Genomic DNA, 17,631 nt, shown 5'->3' with positions numbered 1-17,631 from the left:
AAAACACAGGTTAGTGTCATCACTCAGACTTCCTTTTGGCAGTTTACATTCTAGGTTTTAAAGTACCTTGGAAAATTTGCAGCAATAGAAAACTCGTATAGATCTCATTGGTAATGCTTCATAACTTCTACTTTATTGCTGCAGATATTTTAAGCCACAACTTGGCTCCTTCTCAGTGCAGCAAACAGAGGCAGACTCAGGAAAACATTTACCATTTAAACACCAATTTGAAACTTTGTAAGTAAGCAGCATCAATCCACATACGTCCTTTCATTATGATGCATAGATAACAAATACATGATACAGTGTGTTAACCTTCTGCAAACAGGAAAACGGAAACGCACAAGGTAATAAATCAGTTTCTTTCACTGCATTGTGGATGTGATTGGACGCTTTCCAGCAACTTAGCTTTAAGGTATATATAGGTAGCAGTCACACTTTGGGTCCTGGAACCAGAGGAGACCCAAAGGACCATCTGCCACTATAATCAAAATGGCTTGTGGTTGATGGGGTCCTTTAGCATTGGGGCTTAGGTCAGGAAAATGCTTCTGAAACATTTCAGTTACAATTAAATAAATCCAAAGAAGCTTCCATTATACTTGCAGTGTCCAGCTCATTATACAGTAACTATTGTGTGAATGGATAGTTAATAAAGATTGCAAAGACAATTCATCATTCACACTATACAGTACTGTACAAATTCAAAGTTTATGCTCATATACACCTGCGTACAGCATGCTCGGAAAACTCTGCCATAGTCAAAGAAATGAGCTACTAAATATCTGTTGTCATATCCAGGAAATCATTGAAAAGAAGGTGTCACCAGGAAAAAGATATTTTTACATTGTGTCATACTTTTTTTCTATTCTGTAGGGGATTTCTGCGCTGCGGTACACACTATTTACATTATTTCATTTCATTCATGACAATAGATAATGTTAAATCTCTTACCTGCACACAACATGCCTATAAAAGTTTCCATGGGCCTCAATCAGTCAGCATCAAAACATAGTTGCCTATTACATTAAGGCTGCTATAGAGCATATTACTTAATGCTGGTACTACAGACCCTGCAATAAGGCAGGGAATGATGCACATTCCCTCTAAGTCTTATACTATATTAAGTTAAGTGACCACCATTTTTTATATATACCACAAATATATATATATATTATGTTTAACACATTTAACTTGGCTTCAGCAATAGGCCATGTTTCATGACACAATACATTTAAGACCAAGACAGACTTTCATTCTTCATCCCGGTCTTGATCATCTTTTGGCCTTCTTTCATTGTTGGCTGACAGTTTGCCATATAGCGCCCACAGCAAATATTTTGCTGGCATATACACTATAAATATGACTCCAAAACTGTTATTTAAATGTGAAACTAGAGAAGATAACCTCAATGATTTGTTATATCTGTAGCTCGATTCGAAATACAGACAGCCATCTGTGTTGTGTCTGCTCATGAAATGATGACAAGTTCTTTGCTCTGTCTGCTTCATTTATACAGTAGATCTGTTTGATTAGGAATCCTATTATATTAATGCACATAAACTTTTCAAACCATTCTTTCTTTCTTAAATTAGTGGCACAAGTGATAATAGTAAACTTTGTAAGTAGGAAGAAGTGGACGGAATTGTGGGACCCAAACCCAAACTTCAGCCAGAGGTTCAGTTTTGGTGTTTGAGCTTACCCCACCGGTAATACCTGCAATTGGTGTGGGAAACTATTTTGGGTATTCACCCTTTAAATGCTGACAATAGATACAAGGCAATAGGCAAATGTCATGCCGTTTATGTTATAGGTTCTTGTTAAACATGGATATGCGATTTACAGTCTGGACAACCTCTTTAATGTGCATTTTACTGCTCTCATGTATTCCGTTCCCATTCAAAAACATATAATGTGGGCACTTATAAAACTAGTTAAATGTTATGACCATGAATAATTTTTATTTTGATCCGTTTGGTGCATTTTCAAAAAGAGATTTCATTCTTTTGAAAAACCGTACAAAACATAGGCAGACCATTGTAGCATCCATTTATCCATTTTATTTGTAGACACTTCACTTTAAATATAATATATGTCTGATATATTACGTATTTTACTCTATCATTAAAGGCAAAGAATACGTCAGGTATTTATTGTCTGCAATGGCGGCAGCACTTAAAGTAGTAATTATGAATTATCTTTCCAAAAATTGTGCGGCTGTGAAACACAATGCATCCTTTCAGCTAGCATATTTGCTACACCGTAATACCCACTGAATTGTGCTTTTTTATGCAAATAATAATGATATTGTCATGCACTAAAGTGAAGCTTTCCATAAGCTAAGCCATTACAGAGCTTTTATGCACTGGTGCTGTGAAAGTAAAGTGTTCTAATGGCGATCAGACATACTGTGTTAATTTAGAAACATACAAAAAAAGAGAAAATTGACATGGAATACATACAATAACAGTACATTTTGGATATGTTTAGATTTTGAAATATGTTCACATTTCCATGTAAAATCTGCATGATTTCTCATTTTAGCACCATTTAGTTAGGTACAAAGTGCAGCAACTAACCATATGCTGCCCTTTATCAAGCCGCTCTTGCTATTTAAATACCATTAAAGGAACAATTTGTGGAATTGCTTAAAGGAAACCTACCACCACAAATCTACCTATAAAGGTAGATCGGGTGGTAGGTGAATCAATGGGACGTGAGGAGAGCCCTTTTAAGGGCTAATCCTCACGTCCCCGCACTGTTTTATAAACTTTTATTACTTATATATGTTAATTTACTTATGCGGCTACCGGGGCGTGGAGTAGCCGCATCTGAGGTTACACGAGGCGGCTACTCCACGCCCCGGTAGCCACATTACCCCTCCTACTCACCATGTTCGGCGCGCAGCTGCTCGTAGCTGCGCGCCCCCGTCCGCCGATCCTGCCGTCTGCGCATGCGCAGAACAGCAGGCCCGCGCCTGCGCGGTCACTGCTCTGAAGCCGGGGCTGCGCAGGCGCGGGCCTGCTGTTCTGCGCATGCGCAGACGGCAGGATCGGCGGACGGGGGCGCGCAGCTACGAGCAGCTGCGCGCCGAACATGGTGAGTAGGAGGGGTAATGTGGCTAGCGGGGCGTGGAGTAGCCGCCTCGTGTAACCTCAGATGCGGCTACTCCACGCCCCGGTAGCCGCATAAGTAAATTAACATATATAAGTAATAAAAGTTTATAAAACAGTGCGGGGACGTGAGGATTAGCCCTTAAAAGGGCTATCCTCACGTCCCATTGATTCACCTACCACCCGATCTACCTTTATAGGTAGATTTGTGGTGGTAGGTGCCCTTTAAGTTAATTTTAATGCAGAAAAGTGCATGAATTTTGCCCACCTGGCATTAGAAAAAGTTATGAATAAAATCGTTATCAGAACAGATTTGTTGTTTCCTTCCTTAGAAAAATTATGGTGCCCAGTTTAGATTTTTTTATTTTTTAATTCTAAGCTGAGTTTTTCAGCAGAAAAAATGTGCTGAAAACCCAAACTTGGGTTTTTTAATGAACTGGGTCTGGCTGTATAACGGGGGAGGGGACGGACTGTATAACGGGGCAGATGACTGGTTGTATAACGAGGAAGGGGGTTGGCTGTATAACAGGGTGAGGGGGCTTGCTGTATAACAGGAATGGCTCTGGCTACATAATGAGGCAGGGGAAGGGCTGTGTGACAGGTCAAGGGACTGGCTGTATAAAAAGAGAAGGGGGCTGGCTGTATAACATGGCAGAGGGCTAGCTGTATAACAGGGGGTGGGGGCTGCTTGTATAACAGGGTTTGGGGGCTGGCTGCATAACAGGGAAGGGGGCTGGCTGTATAACTGGGCAGGGGGCTGGCTGTATATCGGGGCACAGGGCTGGCTGTATAACGGGGCAGGGGGCTGTCTGTATAATGGGGCAGGGGGTGGCTGTATAACGGGGCAGGGGGCTGGCTGTATAACGGGGCAGTGGGCTGGCTGGATAACGTGGCAGGGGGCTGGCTGTATAACAGGGAAGGGGACTGGCTGTACATTCGGGCATGGGGTAGGGGGTTGGCTATATATTTGTGGCGCAGGGGCTGCTGGCTATATACTGGGGCACGGGCTGGCTATATACTGGGGCAGGGGCAGTCTATATAATGAGGCAGGGGTTGGCTGTATACTGGAGAAGGGAGGGGGCAGGGGGTTGGCTGGCTATATACTGGGGGAGGCTGTGACCAATGCGTTTTCCACCCTAGGCTTATACTCGTCTCAATAGGTTTTCCCGGTTTTTAGTGGTAAAATGAGGGGCCTCTGCTTATATTCGGGTCAGCTTATACTAAAGTATATACGGTGCATAATATAAGAAAATCTATTTGAATATTAACACAACTAGAGGAAATGGTAATGTGCATTTATGTGATGGGGATAACTTTATACCAAGACTTATAAACCAAAAGAACTTGGACTTCGAAATGTAGCCCAGTGCATAAGACGGTGCTCTTCCAGATGCTATTGGTTCTTATGGTAATACATTTAACACAGAATTTTAACACACAGGTGGAAGTTTATAAAATGTGTTTTAAAGAAATGATTTCAGAGTTTCTTGTATTTTGTTTACTTGTTGCGGCCAGAACATGTACCCCAGGTGCTGATCTCAGCCATTTGGAGAGCTGTTAAAGAAACTTTGTAAAGAAATACCTCCTGGAATCCCTGAAAAAAACCCTTAGAAGACTGACTATCTATAAATATAAAGACACAAACTATACTCACCTCTCCATAGCTCCCTTCCACTACTTCCATGTAAACAAATCTCAGGGGATTCTCCAGTTGGTCTCTAGTTCATGAAATCACATTCACCTTGCACATCATAGCTGGCTGTATTTATGTACAGAGCCTGGTTTTCGGTAACATAAATGTACTGAACTTAGTTCTGTATTTATATACAGAATTAGGTCTTGATGATGTATTTAACTAACAAGCTTTGTTTTAGTGTATGTTGTGGGTTTGGTTCTGGTGCTGTATTTATGTGTAAAACTTGATTCTGGTTTTCATGCTGTATTAATATAATAATCTTAAATAATCTTGGCTCACAGATTGCATGTGTTATAACGTCTGTCACAGGGGTCACAGGTGCTCACGCGACCCATATTGTGGCTCGCGGGCTCACCCGTGCCCCTCCATGTTCGTTGGCACGGCACCCACGCTGCACACCTCTCCCCACTCCTGATTCCCATACGCATGTCCCCGTCTCCTTCAGGATTTTTAAATGACCAACGCACCATTAATTGGCGCTGGCCATTTCCCAGAAATGTATTTACATCTGCCTCTCCCTGCACACCCTGCCGGATGTTCGTGCTATTGCCGATAACAAAGATGTTCCCTGTTCCTCATGCTAGTGATTGGATTTCCCATTGTGACCACGAACCTGTTTTTGACTTCGCTCCTCCACTGCCAGCCCCGACCTCTTGATTCATCTCTGACCTTGAACCTCTGCCACCTGCATCGACCTACAGCCTGTCCCCAACCACGAGATTGCCTGCTACCGCGGACAAGTTGCGCCTGTGGAACGACCTGGTGGTTCCACGCTACAGCAAGAATCTGTGTCCTAGGTGTCAGCTTGTGTCATCGTCCGCGGTGGTCCAGGGGGTTCACTGACCCGAGCCTTGAATTTCACATTTCAAACTTCTTTGTGCTACATGTGGGAAATATAACTTCAAAAAGGAAAGATATCTGTTAGCAAAAACTGATGATGTAATGTAAGGTATTTTTCTGCACATGATGTAAATATCAAGCATTGCAAATAATGATAATAGTCACTGAAAAAATAGTTAAACAGTAGCTATGGGCAAGAAAGAATTTGTCAGTAAGGGTAGTCAATAGAAATTTGATAAAACAAGCAATATAAAAAATCACCAAAGTCAATGGAAACTGTTTTATAGATTACAATTTCAAGGTCTTTGTGATTATGATTGAAAAGGAATAGAACATTACAGATGTGACTCCAAAGCAGTCATATAGTCTTCTGACATCATCTGCTTCTATTTGAAATTGCTTAATTATTTATGCAAGCACCCCTGATGCTTTACCAGCTGCTAGAATTGCATTGATAGTTATGATTTGTTGTTTTAGCTCTTTGTTAGGATTCATAATTACTACAGTCTTGCTGCTGAGTATTTCATGTCATACTGTTCCTGAACTACCTTGAACCTATGGTGCTTAAACTGAAGGCATTGTTTTCTCTTGTAATTACTTGCGTGATGTTGTATCTTGTTCTGAATACTTGTCTGGCTTCCATCCACGCAAAGCATGTTTTATGAATGTAAATTTCCCCTAACCAGCAAATATTTTCATTAGTATTTTTTTTTCACAGATGTTATTTTAAAACCCATGTGTTAAGGGTTAAAGAGAAAAAGTCACTAAGAGGAATAAAATTTTCATTAAATCACTCAACTTAAAAATATCAGGTGACTACTGCTACTGTAGATATCTGAGAACAACATATAATGCAGGGAGAGGAGCTTAGCTCTTTGATATTTAGGTTTACCGTATATACTCGTGTATAAGCCGAGTTTTTCAGCACAAAAAATGTGCTGAAAAACCTCATCTCGGCTTATACACGAGTCAATAATAATTTAAAAAAAAATTAATACTCACCCTCCGGCTCTCGGAACCTTGGCGCGGGCTCCCGGTCCTCGGCGGCGGCGGCTCCTGGTCCTCGGCGGCAGCTCCCAATCCTCTGCGGCAGCTTCTCTCTTCTATCTTCACTTGCCGGCAGTCGCGTCTATGCGATCTGCCGGCGGGCACACAATATGATAGAAGAGAGAAGCCGCCGCAGAGGATCGGGAGCTGCCGCCGAGGACCAGGAGCCGCCGCCGCCGAGGACCGGGAGCCGCCACTAAGCATCAAAGGTGAGTATCGTCGGAGGGTGAGTATTAAGTTTATTTTTTTATTATTCGCTAGGCATACTGAGGGCAGGCTGTATACTTTTTGGGGCAGGCTGTATACTTTTTGGGGCAGGCTGTATACTTCTTGGGGCAGGCTGTATAATACATGAGGGCAGGCTGTATACTTCTTGGGGCAGGCTGTATACTTCTTGGGGCAGGCTGTATAATACATGGGGGCAGGCTGTATACTTCATGGGGGCAGGCTGATTGTATACTACTTGGGACAGGCTGTATACTACAGGGGCTGGCTGGTTGTATACTACAGGGGGCTAGCTGGCTGTATACTACACCCTCAGCTTATACTCGAGTCAATAGGTTTTCCCAGTTTTTGGTGGTAAAATTAGGGGTCTCGGCTTATACTCGGGTCGGCTTATACTCGAGTATATACGGTATATGATTTCTAAGCAAAATTAGAGATTATTCACACAGGAATTTTTCATTATGTATGCTTTTATTGATTTTCACTGATACCATACTGACTAGAGATGACCTATTAAGGTACGGTTTGGGCCAAGTTCCCAAACCCAAACGCTCTTTCCTAGCGCCACTGGGAATTTACCCTTTAAATAGCACTGTCAAAGCCACAATCAAGCGCCAACCATACTTTTTGACTTGAAAAAAACAGATGCAATATAGATGTGAAAAATGGATGTTGATAAAACAGACTGAAAACTAATGCTTTTTTTGAAGGTACAAAATGAATAAATGGATTTCAAGAAGTCCTCAATCCTTATAGGACTCACTGGAAAGACAGAAGTGCTTTTACCTCCACACCATGAGTGACAGCATTCTATGTAGCGGTTTGTACAGAAGGAGGCAAATTTTCTCTGTGTATGTGTGGGTGGATATATTTACCAGCACGAGCATAGAAATGCTGAACTAAACTATTATGCTAAATCCAGTTTATCACTCCTAGGTTTGGTCTGTTTAATCCCGCAGACGCAGAGAACAAGTTTGTTAGGGTTCATATGTCACTGGTCTTACAAAACTTCATCTGTTTCAAATATGCTGTTAGGATCAGTGGATCCTCTGGACCACCGCGGGAGATGTAACTAGCCAACACCCGGAACCGGAGCCCAGCGGCACCTGGTATTCACCAGAGCCCGCCGCAAAGCGGGTTGGACTTGCTGTGGCAGGATACCACTAGGTCGTTCCCAGGTGTGACTAGCCCACGGTGGCAGCCGAGGTCGAGGTACCTTAGCAGATGACAATCTCGTAGACAGGTCCAGGCACAGGGTCAGGGCAGGCGGCAGAGATGCAACGTCAGGTCCAAGTCCGGGGTCAGCAACGGGAGGTCAGGCAGGTGGGAACGGGAACACAGGCACACGGAACACAGCAACACGGAGGAACTCAGGTAACACAGGACTCAGGAGCGGGAACACACAGGAATACACAGGAATACACAGGAACGCAGGAATACACGGGAACGCAGGAATACTCGCTTGGAAGCTTTCTCTAAGGCTATGAGGCACAAAGATCCGGCAAGGAACACAGGAAGAGGCAGATTCTTAAAGGTGAGGTGTTCAGCCAGTGCACCAATTAGCGGTGCGCTGGCCCTTTAAATTTTCGGCCAGAGCCGCGCGCGCCCTAGGAGGCGGGGACGCGTGTGCACGGCAGTCCGAGGAAGCGCAGGAGCCGGGAGAGGTAAGAGACACCGGGCAGCAGCGGGGGCACATGCAGGAGCACGGATGCGCCCGCGATCCGTGACAGGGATCGCGGGAGCACCCGTGACAGTACCCCCCCCCCCCCTTCGGCCTCCCTCTCTTCTTGGGCCTGAGAAAACGTTGGAGCAGGCTCTTGTCCAGGATGTTATCCTCTGGCTCCCAGGATCTCTCCTCAGGACCAAATCCTTTCCAGTCTACCAGAAACAACCGTCTACCTCTCACAGTCTTAGTATCCAGGATCTCTTTCACCTCGAAGACATCGGTGGAATCAGCTTGTGGTGCCGGAGGAGGAGTAATTTGTCGGTTGAAGCGGTTGAAGATAACTGGCTTAAGGAGAGAAACGTGGAAAGAATTAGGAATGCGCATGCTGGGAGGCAGACGCAACTTGTAAGCCACCGGGTTGATGCGGCCGAGAATTTCAAATGGACCCAAGAACCGAGGTCCCAATTTATAGCTCGGGATCTTCAGCCGAACATACTTGGCGGACAGCCAAACCTTGTCACCAGGAGCTAAAACAGGGAATGGTCGGCGTCTTTTGTCTGCTTGACGCTTGGTCTGGGCTGTAGCTCGGAGCAATGAGGTGTGGACTTGCTCCAAGATGGCTTTCAGATCATGTACCAGGTCCTCCACAGCAGGAACATCTGCAGACGCAGGTAACGGAAGAGGAGGCCGAGGATGCAGTCCATAGTTAATAAAAAAGGGAGCAGAACCGGCAGAAGTGGAGTCCAGGGAATTGTAAGAGAACTCCGCCCATGGTAGAAGAGATGCCCAGTCGTCCTGACGGGCAGAGACGAAATGGCGGAGATAGCAACCTAAAGTCTGATTCACCCTCTCCACTTGGCCGTTAGTCTGTGGGTGATAGGCAGAAGAGAAGTCCAAGTTCACCTGCAACTGGTTGCACAAAGATCTCCAGAATTTGGACACAAACTGAACTCCTCGATCCGAGACGATGTGCTGAGGGAAACCATGAAGCCGGAAAATATGCTGGAAGAAGAGGCTGGCAAGACGTGGAGCAGAAGGCAAACCTGGTAGACGGACAAAGTGAGACATCTTCGAAAAGCGGTCAGTCACCACCCAGATAACGGTGTTGCCAGAAGATGGCGGTAGATCCGTAACAAAGTCCATAGCCACATGAGACCATGGGCTGGTAGGCACGGGTAACGGCAACAGAAGACCAGCAGGTTTAAGTCGTGAAAGCTTGTTGCGGGCACAAGAGGCACAGGAACCCACAAAATCCCGAACGTCCTTGACCAAATCAGGCCACCAGTAGAATCGGGAAATTAAGGCCACAGAGCGTTGCACCCCAGGGTGCCCAGCCACACGAGAAGAATGTCCCCAGGTCAGAATCCTCTTTCGGAGACCAGGTCGCACATAAGTCTTGCCGGGAGGCAGCTGCCGGAGGTCCACCGGCGCGGCAAGCACAAGTCTCTCTGGAGGAACAATATGCCTCGGAGCAGAGTCCTCCCCCATAACATCAGAAGCACGGGACAAGGCGTCAGCCTTGATGTTTTTCTCTGCAGGGCGAAAATGGATTCGGAAGTCAAAGCGAGAAAAGAAGAGGGACCACCGGGCTTGACGTGGATTCAAACGCTGAGCCGTCTGAAGGTACTGAAGGTTTTTGTGGTCCGTGAAAATGCTGACTGGAAATCGGGCTCCCTCCAGCAGATGACGCCACTCTTCCAAAGCCAGCTTGATGGCTAGAAGCTCCCGATCTCCAATGGAATAATTTCTCTCCGTGGAGGAGAAGGTTTTGGAGAAGAAACCACAAGTGAGTGTTCGTCCCCTGGGACCCTTCTGGGTAAGGACTGCCCCAGCACCCACGGAGGAGGCATCAACCTCCACCAGGAACGGCTTTTCAGTATCCGGTCGGGTAAGGACTGAAGCGGAGGAAAAAGCAGTTTTTAATTTCGTGAAGGCTTCTTCTGCTGCTGGTGGCCAGACACGGGGATTAGCACCCTTTTTCGTAAGCGCCACCATCGGCGCGACCAGAGATGAGAAGTGTGGGATAAATTGCCTATAATAATTAGCAAAGCCCAGAAATCTTTGTATAGCTCGCAGTCCCACTGGGCGTGGCCACTGAAGAACCGCAGATAACTTGGCAGGATCCATTTGCAAACCCCTATCAGAAATTATGTAGCCGAGGAATGGAAGGCTCCTCTGATGAAAGTGGCACTTCTCCAGCTTGGCATAGAGGTGGTTTGTCCTGAGGCGGCTGAGAACCTCCCGTACATGAGACTGGTGGGACTCCAGATTGGCAGAATACACAAGGATGTCGTCCAGGTACACCACGACACAACTGTACAATAAGTCCCGGAAAATATCATTTACAAACTCCTGGAAAACTGCTGGCGCATTACAAAGTCCGAAGGGCATAACTAGATATTCAAAATGCCCATCACGGGTGTTAAAGGCGGTCTTCCACTCGTCACCCTTCCTGATGCGGATAAGGTTGTAGGCCCCACGAAGATCCAATTTGGAAAAAATTCTTGCACCCCGCAGACGATCAAATAGCTCCGTGATAAGCGGCAAAGGATAGCGGTTCTTAACGGTGACCTTGTTAAGACCGCGATAGTCTATACAGGGGCGGAGGGAGCCATCTTTTTTTGTGACAAAAAAGAAACCAGCGCCAGCTGGTGAGGAGGATTTGCGGATGAAACCTCTTTGCAGATTTTCCTTAACATATTTCGACATTGCGGCAGTCTCAGGAACCGAGAGCGGATACACACGACCCCGTGGTGGAGAAGATCCAGGCAGCAGATCAATGGGGCAATCATAGGGACGATGTGGAGGAAGGATCTCGGCTTGTTTTTTAGAAAACACGTCTGCAAAGTCCCGGTACGGAGCTGGAAGACCCTCCAGGGGCTTGGTAGACAAGGTAGCAGTCCTGACAGGAAGCGGATGTGGAACCGTCATGCAGCGTGAGGGGCAATCCGGACCCCAACGGAGAATCTCCCCAGAAGACCAGTCCAGAACAGGGGCATGATGCTGCAACCAGGGGAGACCCAGCAGGAGAGTGGAAGTGCACTGTGGCAGCACAAAAAAGGAGAGTCTCTCTTTTTGCAATGCACCAACTTGAAGGAGCAGGGGTTCAGTGCGAAACCAGATGGGCACGGAGAGAATCTGGCCACTGACTGAGGCAATGGACAAGGGCTTCTCAAGACGAACCACCGGGAAGTGATGCAGGGCGACCAGTGCAGCATCTACAAAGTTCGCTGTGGAGCCCGAATCCAGGAAAGCAGAAACCTGGACCGGAGTACCGGTGCCAATGCTGAGGAGTACAGGGAGAATCAAGCGTGGAGAAGCTTTATTCACACCTAGGGATGCTTCTCCTGAGAAGCCTAGGTGCTGGCGTTTCCCGGGCGTTGGGGACGTACAGGGCAAGTCCCGACGAAGTGCTGTGGGCTGGCACAATACATGCACAAGTTCTCCTGACGTCGTCTGGAACGCTCTTGTAGAGTGAGCCGGGTTCGGTCAACCTGCATGGGTTCCTCAACAGAAGATTCAGGCGGGACCTGGAAGACTGGCGCCAGGCGAGGAATGCGTCTAACACGGCCTTGGGGATACTCGGATCGTAGTTCCTCAGCTCGCTCCTTAAACCGGACATCAATTCGAGTGGCCAAGGTGATGAGGTCACTCAGAGTAGATGGAAGATCCCGAGCTGCCAGTGCGTCCTTGACCTACGCAGAGAGCCCTTTCTTAAATGTAGCGATGAGGGCTGCATCGTTCCAAGCCAGTTCTGAAGCCAGGGTGCGGAATTGAACTGCGTACTCTCCCACCGATGAGTTGCCCTGATGCAAGTTCAACAATGCAGACTCTGCAGAGGAGGCTCGTGCTGGTTCCTCGAAGACTGACCGGAACTCTGACAGAAACGCAGTGAGGCTAGACACAACCGGGTCATCTCTGTCCCAAAGCGGAGTAGCCCAGGCCAGGGCTTTCCCGTAAAGAAGGCTGAGGACAAATGCCACCTTGGACCGCTCTGTGGCAAATTGCGACGGCATGAGTTCTATGTGCAAGGAGCACTGGGTGATGAAGCCCCTGCACATCTTAGGATCTCCATCATACTTGCCGGGCAAAGAGAGGCGTAGCCTGGGTTCAGCAGCAGGATGATAAGCCGGGGTAGCAGGGGTCGCAGCGGCCGCTTCTGGAGACTGTTGCTGATGTTGGGTAGCAAGTAGTTGTTGTAGCATGGCGGTGACTTGCTCTAGCTGATTCCGCTGTGCTGCAATCTGCCGGGACTGGTGGATCACGATGGTGGCGAGATCAGGCTGACTGGGAGAAGAAGCCTCGGCGGGATCCATGGCCGGATCTTACTGTTAGGATCAGTGGATCCTCTGGACCACCGCGGGAGATGTAACTAGCCAACACCCGGAACCGGAGCCCAGCGGCACCTGGTATTCACCAGAGCCCGCCGCAAAGCGGGTTGGACTTGCTGTGGCAGGATACCACTAGGTCGTTCCCAGGTGTGACTAGCCCACGGTGGCAGCCGAGGTCGAGGTACCTTAGCGGATGACAATCTCGTAGACAGGTCCAGGCACAGGGTCAGGGCAGGCGGCAGAGATGCAACGTCAGGTCCAAGTCCGGGGTCAGCAACGGGAGGTCAGGCAGGTGGGAACGGGAACACAGGCACACGGAACACAGCAACACGGAGGAACTCAGGTAACACAGGACTCAGGAGCGGGAACACACAGGAATACACAGGAATACACAGGAACGCAGGAATACACGGGAACGCAGGAATACTCGCTTGGAAGCTTTCTCTAAGGCTATGAGGCACAAAGATCCGGCAAGGAACACAGGAAGAGGCAGATTCTTAAAGGTGAGGTGTTCAGCCAGTGCACCAATTAGCGGTGCGCTGGCCCTTTAAATTTTCGGCCAGAGCCGCGCGCGCGCCCTAGGAGGCGGGGACGCGCGCGCACGGCAGTCAGAGGAAGCGCAGGAGCCGGGAGAGGTAAGAGACACCGGGCAGCAGCGGGGGCACATGCAGCAGCACGGATGCGCCCGCGATCCGTGACAGGGATCGCGGGAGCACCCGTGACATATGCTTGATTTCAAATAAACCTATAACAACTTCTCTTCTTCCCATGTACTTCTCTTTTATGCAGCACCTGACAGCTTTGCTTTTTAGATTTTTGTTTTCAAAACTGAATCAATTTAAGTGCTTATTAATTTAAAGGTTAAAGTGCATATAACAATGTGTCTCTGGTATTTAACAGGTCCGACATGGTCACTATTGGATTGGAGAAGATATGTGATAGAGCAACATGAATGTGATTTAGATCACACTGAAAACTATTCCCCAAAGGTTGGTCTCTTTGAAGACCTGGGGCAGGAGTGGAGATAGAAGTGTGATCACCACTTCAGACCAAAGCGTCCACATTCAGATGGGTCTAATGATAAACCAGGTGGGGCAGTGGCATAACTGCAGGGTAACAGCCGTAGCAGCCGTTTTGGGGCCCACAGTGTCAGGGGACCACAACAGCTAGGGTATTGGCTGTAAATATGCAGTATATGTGAATATACTGTTTTTTTTTCTATGTGTGTATATGCTGTATGTCTGTGTATGGTATTGTATGTATGTCTGTATATATTCTGTATGTATGTATATATAGTTTGTATATACTGTTTGTGATTGTAACTCACATGTGTAGGTATACAAATATGCATATTTTTTAATGGGGAATCGGGGGCCCATTCAGAATTCTGCTCTCGGGCCCCTCCTAGTTACACCCCTGGGTGTGCAGTCCCTTAAAGGACATCTACCACCAGGGTCAAGGATTGTAAACCAAGCACACAGACATAGTGGTAGGATCTGCTCCTCTTTTAGCTTCTTATTCTGTGGCTTTAAAAAAAAGGATTTTAAAATTATGCATATAAGCATGAGGGGCTCTGGGCCCCATAGGCTTTAATGGAGCCTGGAGACCCTCATTTGCATAATTTCTATAGCCTTTTATTCTTAAAAACAATACTTCATCCTGATAGTAGATTTCCTCTAAAGAAGGATGTGGAGCAGTCAGAACGGACCTTCCATCTGGAGATACTGGAGCTGGACTGTTTCAGAGACAAAGTGAGTGACACAAGGTTGCTGAGATGCTGGGAGAAACCCTCCAGTGGTTAGTGAGGGTTGCCAGATGTATATTGAGTGCCGGGCAGGCAACGATATATTTTGTTGCTTTATGAATTGTTTGTTGCTGACGTTTCTTTTCTGAAATAAATCCACAGTTTAAATTTGATCCTGCTTTAAGTCTCTCAAAGCTTTCTCATTGCCGACCCAACCGTTTGATCTGAACCCCTACAAGGGTTAATCATAAATCTAATGGTGGACATTCTGTCTTGCTGCCTTCGTGAAATATATCCATTAAATAGTATTTTTGTGAAGACATTTCTGTATACAGTATCATGACTGACATATGATTGTACATAATACTAAACCACTACATTGACTGAAATTACAGAGCAGTGTCAGGAACCATTTCATTCATTAGCTGCTACTCCGCCTTATGCTTTTATTGGCCTTGGCCTATTTGTTCTCTTTCATAGTCACATATTACTTTGTATAAAGTGCTCTACTGTTAACAGAAGAGCAACTTAGGACACATATTTATACTGTCAAAAGTAATTTTTTTGTTAAATCAAATAGTTGACAAGAAGTTGGAAAATATGTAAAACCAGGAGCTTATAAAGTATTAAATTAATAAGGAGCTTCCTAATGTCAGAGGGCATACATCTATACCAAAAACCTCAGGGGAATCTACACCAAGACAGCCCAGTTCTGCACTATAAATGCCCATTTTATTTGCTTTGCTTCATATGTATAACATATTACTTTAAATGCACATTCTTATGCCTAAACTTCTTAAATGAATTGGACAATTATAGTAAACGTCTTTGTTATTTTTATCTCCCCCTAGCTCTGCTGTGATTAGTGCACCTTATAGCACTAATTATGTGTATGTACATATAGAGTAGACAGATACGGAGATGAGGCTAAAGTCTTTAATCACCTGACTCTTTACAGACCTGGATAGAAATAGTGGGCATTTTCTCTTCTTAAAATTGGCACATGTGATGCACATACAACCCATGCATGTGCAGGTGATTCTGTGATACGGTGGAGGTCATGGATGATGCTCGTGTGTATTGACATCTACCACACACCATACACTCCCAGACCACCGGCATGCAGTATGTGCCAAACAAACCCCAGTTGCTAGTAACAGACCACCAAGATATATAAGAGCTTTTACACTATCATGAGAGTACTGATAGCAGAGAAAGGGAGCAGCTGCTCCCTAATCTATCAATCGGTCAATGTTGTCAGCTCTGATATCCTTAAATGTAAAGAGGTCATGTTAGGGAGTCATTATCTACTATTAAGAACTGCTTCCATCCATTTGTTTTGAATTTCAAGAGTCCATGATTTATCTTCAATAATAAGTGAGCAAAATCAGCTCTGACACATACCATCTGTATCACTCTGTATATTGTGTGTAGTCACTTACAGTTTCTACTTTTGTCAAGAACTTCTAATCTAAATTCCTTGTGTGTGTTTCACTTATGCATCAGATTTGAGTCCAAGGAGTTTCATAAATGAAGGCAGAGACTTCCCATATCTAATATTTATAAGGTATAACAGATATAACACTGCAGTAAAAGGCAGTAAACGGGCAGCTCCAAGATAACCAATGATAACCATATGGCACAATCATTTTATGACTTAGCATAAAGACGATAGATGCAAGTTATCCCAATTTTCTTCTTACTGGGAGCTGCCACCATGCCTGAGCTCCAGTAACAACATTTAGTGATATATTTTACAGCAGGCTCATGGCCATAGGAAGCCAAAACACTGGGGGGAATTATTAATGTGTCGCACAGTTGGCCAGTGCAGAGTTACCTTACACGTGTCTTTTGTTGCGCCAGAGCTAAATCTGTGATGATACATTCTGGTGCAGTTTAAGACTGAGTTTTACTTTAGAGAGATGGGTGTGAGATGCTTTTTAAAAAATATATTATCTATTATATATCTATTGTAAGTCAAACAAAAACTAAAGGATTTTATTGAATCTGGACTATGCTATGTGTATTTTAAACACAGTTAACTCGGTGAAGTGCAGTCATCAGTTGAGGATGGAGTAACACATTGAATTTTTCCACTGTGCATTGTGCTTTATCCTTGTTTTGGAAATCTTTCTGCTTGCCTGTCTAAAGAAGGAATCCCTGAGTAAAAGACTTCTAATAGTGAATCCTTCCTAGTGCACCCTGCTTCCTCAGCACTTCCCCCTCCCTCTACATGATGTAATCTCACTGCAGCAAAGGAAGTTTTAGCACAGGGTGGGAGGGGGAAGTTCTCATTGCACACTGTAACAACCTGTGAATCAGCGGCATGGAGGGGCTCTGATAATACCCCCAGGAGCCCGTCAGACTCATTAACATAATTTTAGAAGTTGATTTTTAGAAGGAAGGAGGTCATGCATAACAAATATAAGAATAATACCACGGTCACAATGACTGGATCTATAAGTAAGTGTCCTTGGTTTATCATGCTCGATTTTTGATGGTAGATTTTCTTTAAAATATACTCTGGTGACACATTCACTTTGAGTTGCTTTAGATTGATGTGAGTAAATCCTATCATATCCTTTGGGATAAAACAACAATCTTATGAGCATGGGAACCTTCCTGACATGTCTCTTGACATTGAGACCTTGGCGTGACGGATTTCAATATTGCTGTGATACTCTGAAGTGAATGGCTCAGCACTGGCTCCCTCTCATCCATTAAATGACCAGTACTTAACATTACACAACACCTACAAAGAGGCATTTACGCTCTCATTGCTTATATATAAAAATTCAAAAAGTAGTTCATAAAAATGATTGTAAAAACTTTTATGGCAACTTGGACACATAAAAATATCATTATTACGACTTTACTGTCTACAAGTCATTTTACATACTGCGGTGATGCAAAAGAAAAAATAACCGTACCATCACAATCCTGGAACAAAATTGCACCGAAGGAAAGGGTTG

The sequence above is a fragment of the Engystomops pustulosus genome, chromosome 4, assembly GCF_040894005.1.
Source record: "Engystomops pustulosus chromosome 4, aEngPut4.maternal, whole genome shotgun sequence".
In the NCBI taxonomy this organism is placed as follows: Eukaryota; Metazoa; Chordata; class Amphibia; order Anura; family Leptodactylidae; genus Engystomops; species Engystomops pustulosus.
This window is presented reverse-complemented; position numbering follows the sequence as displayed.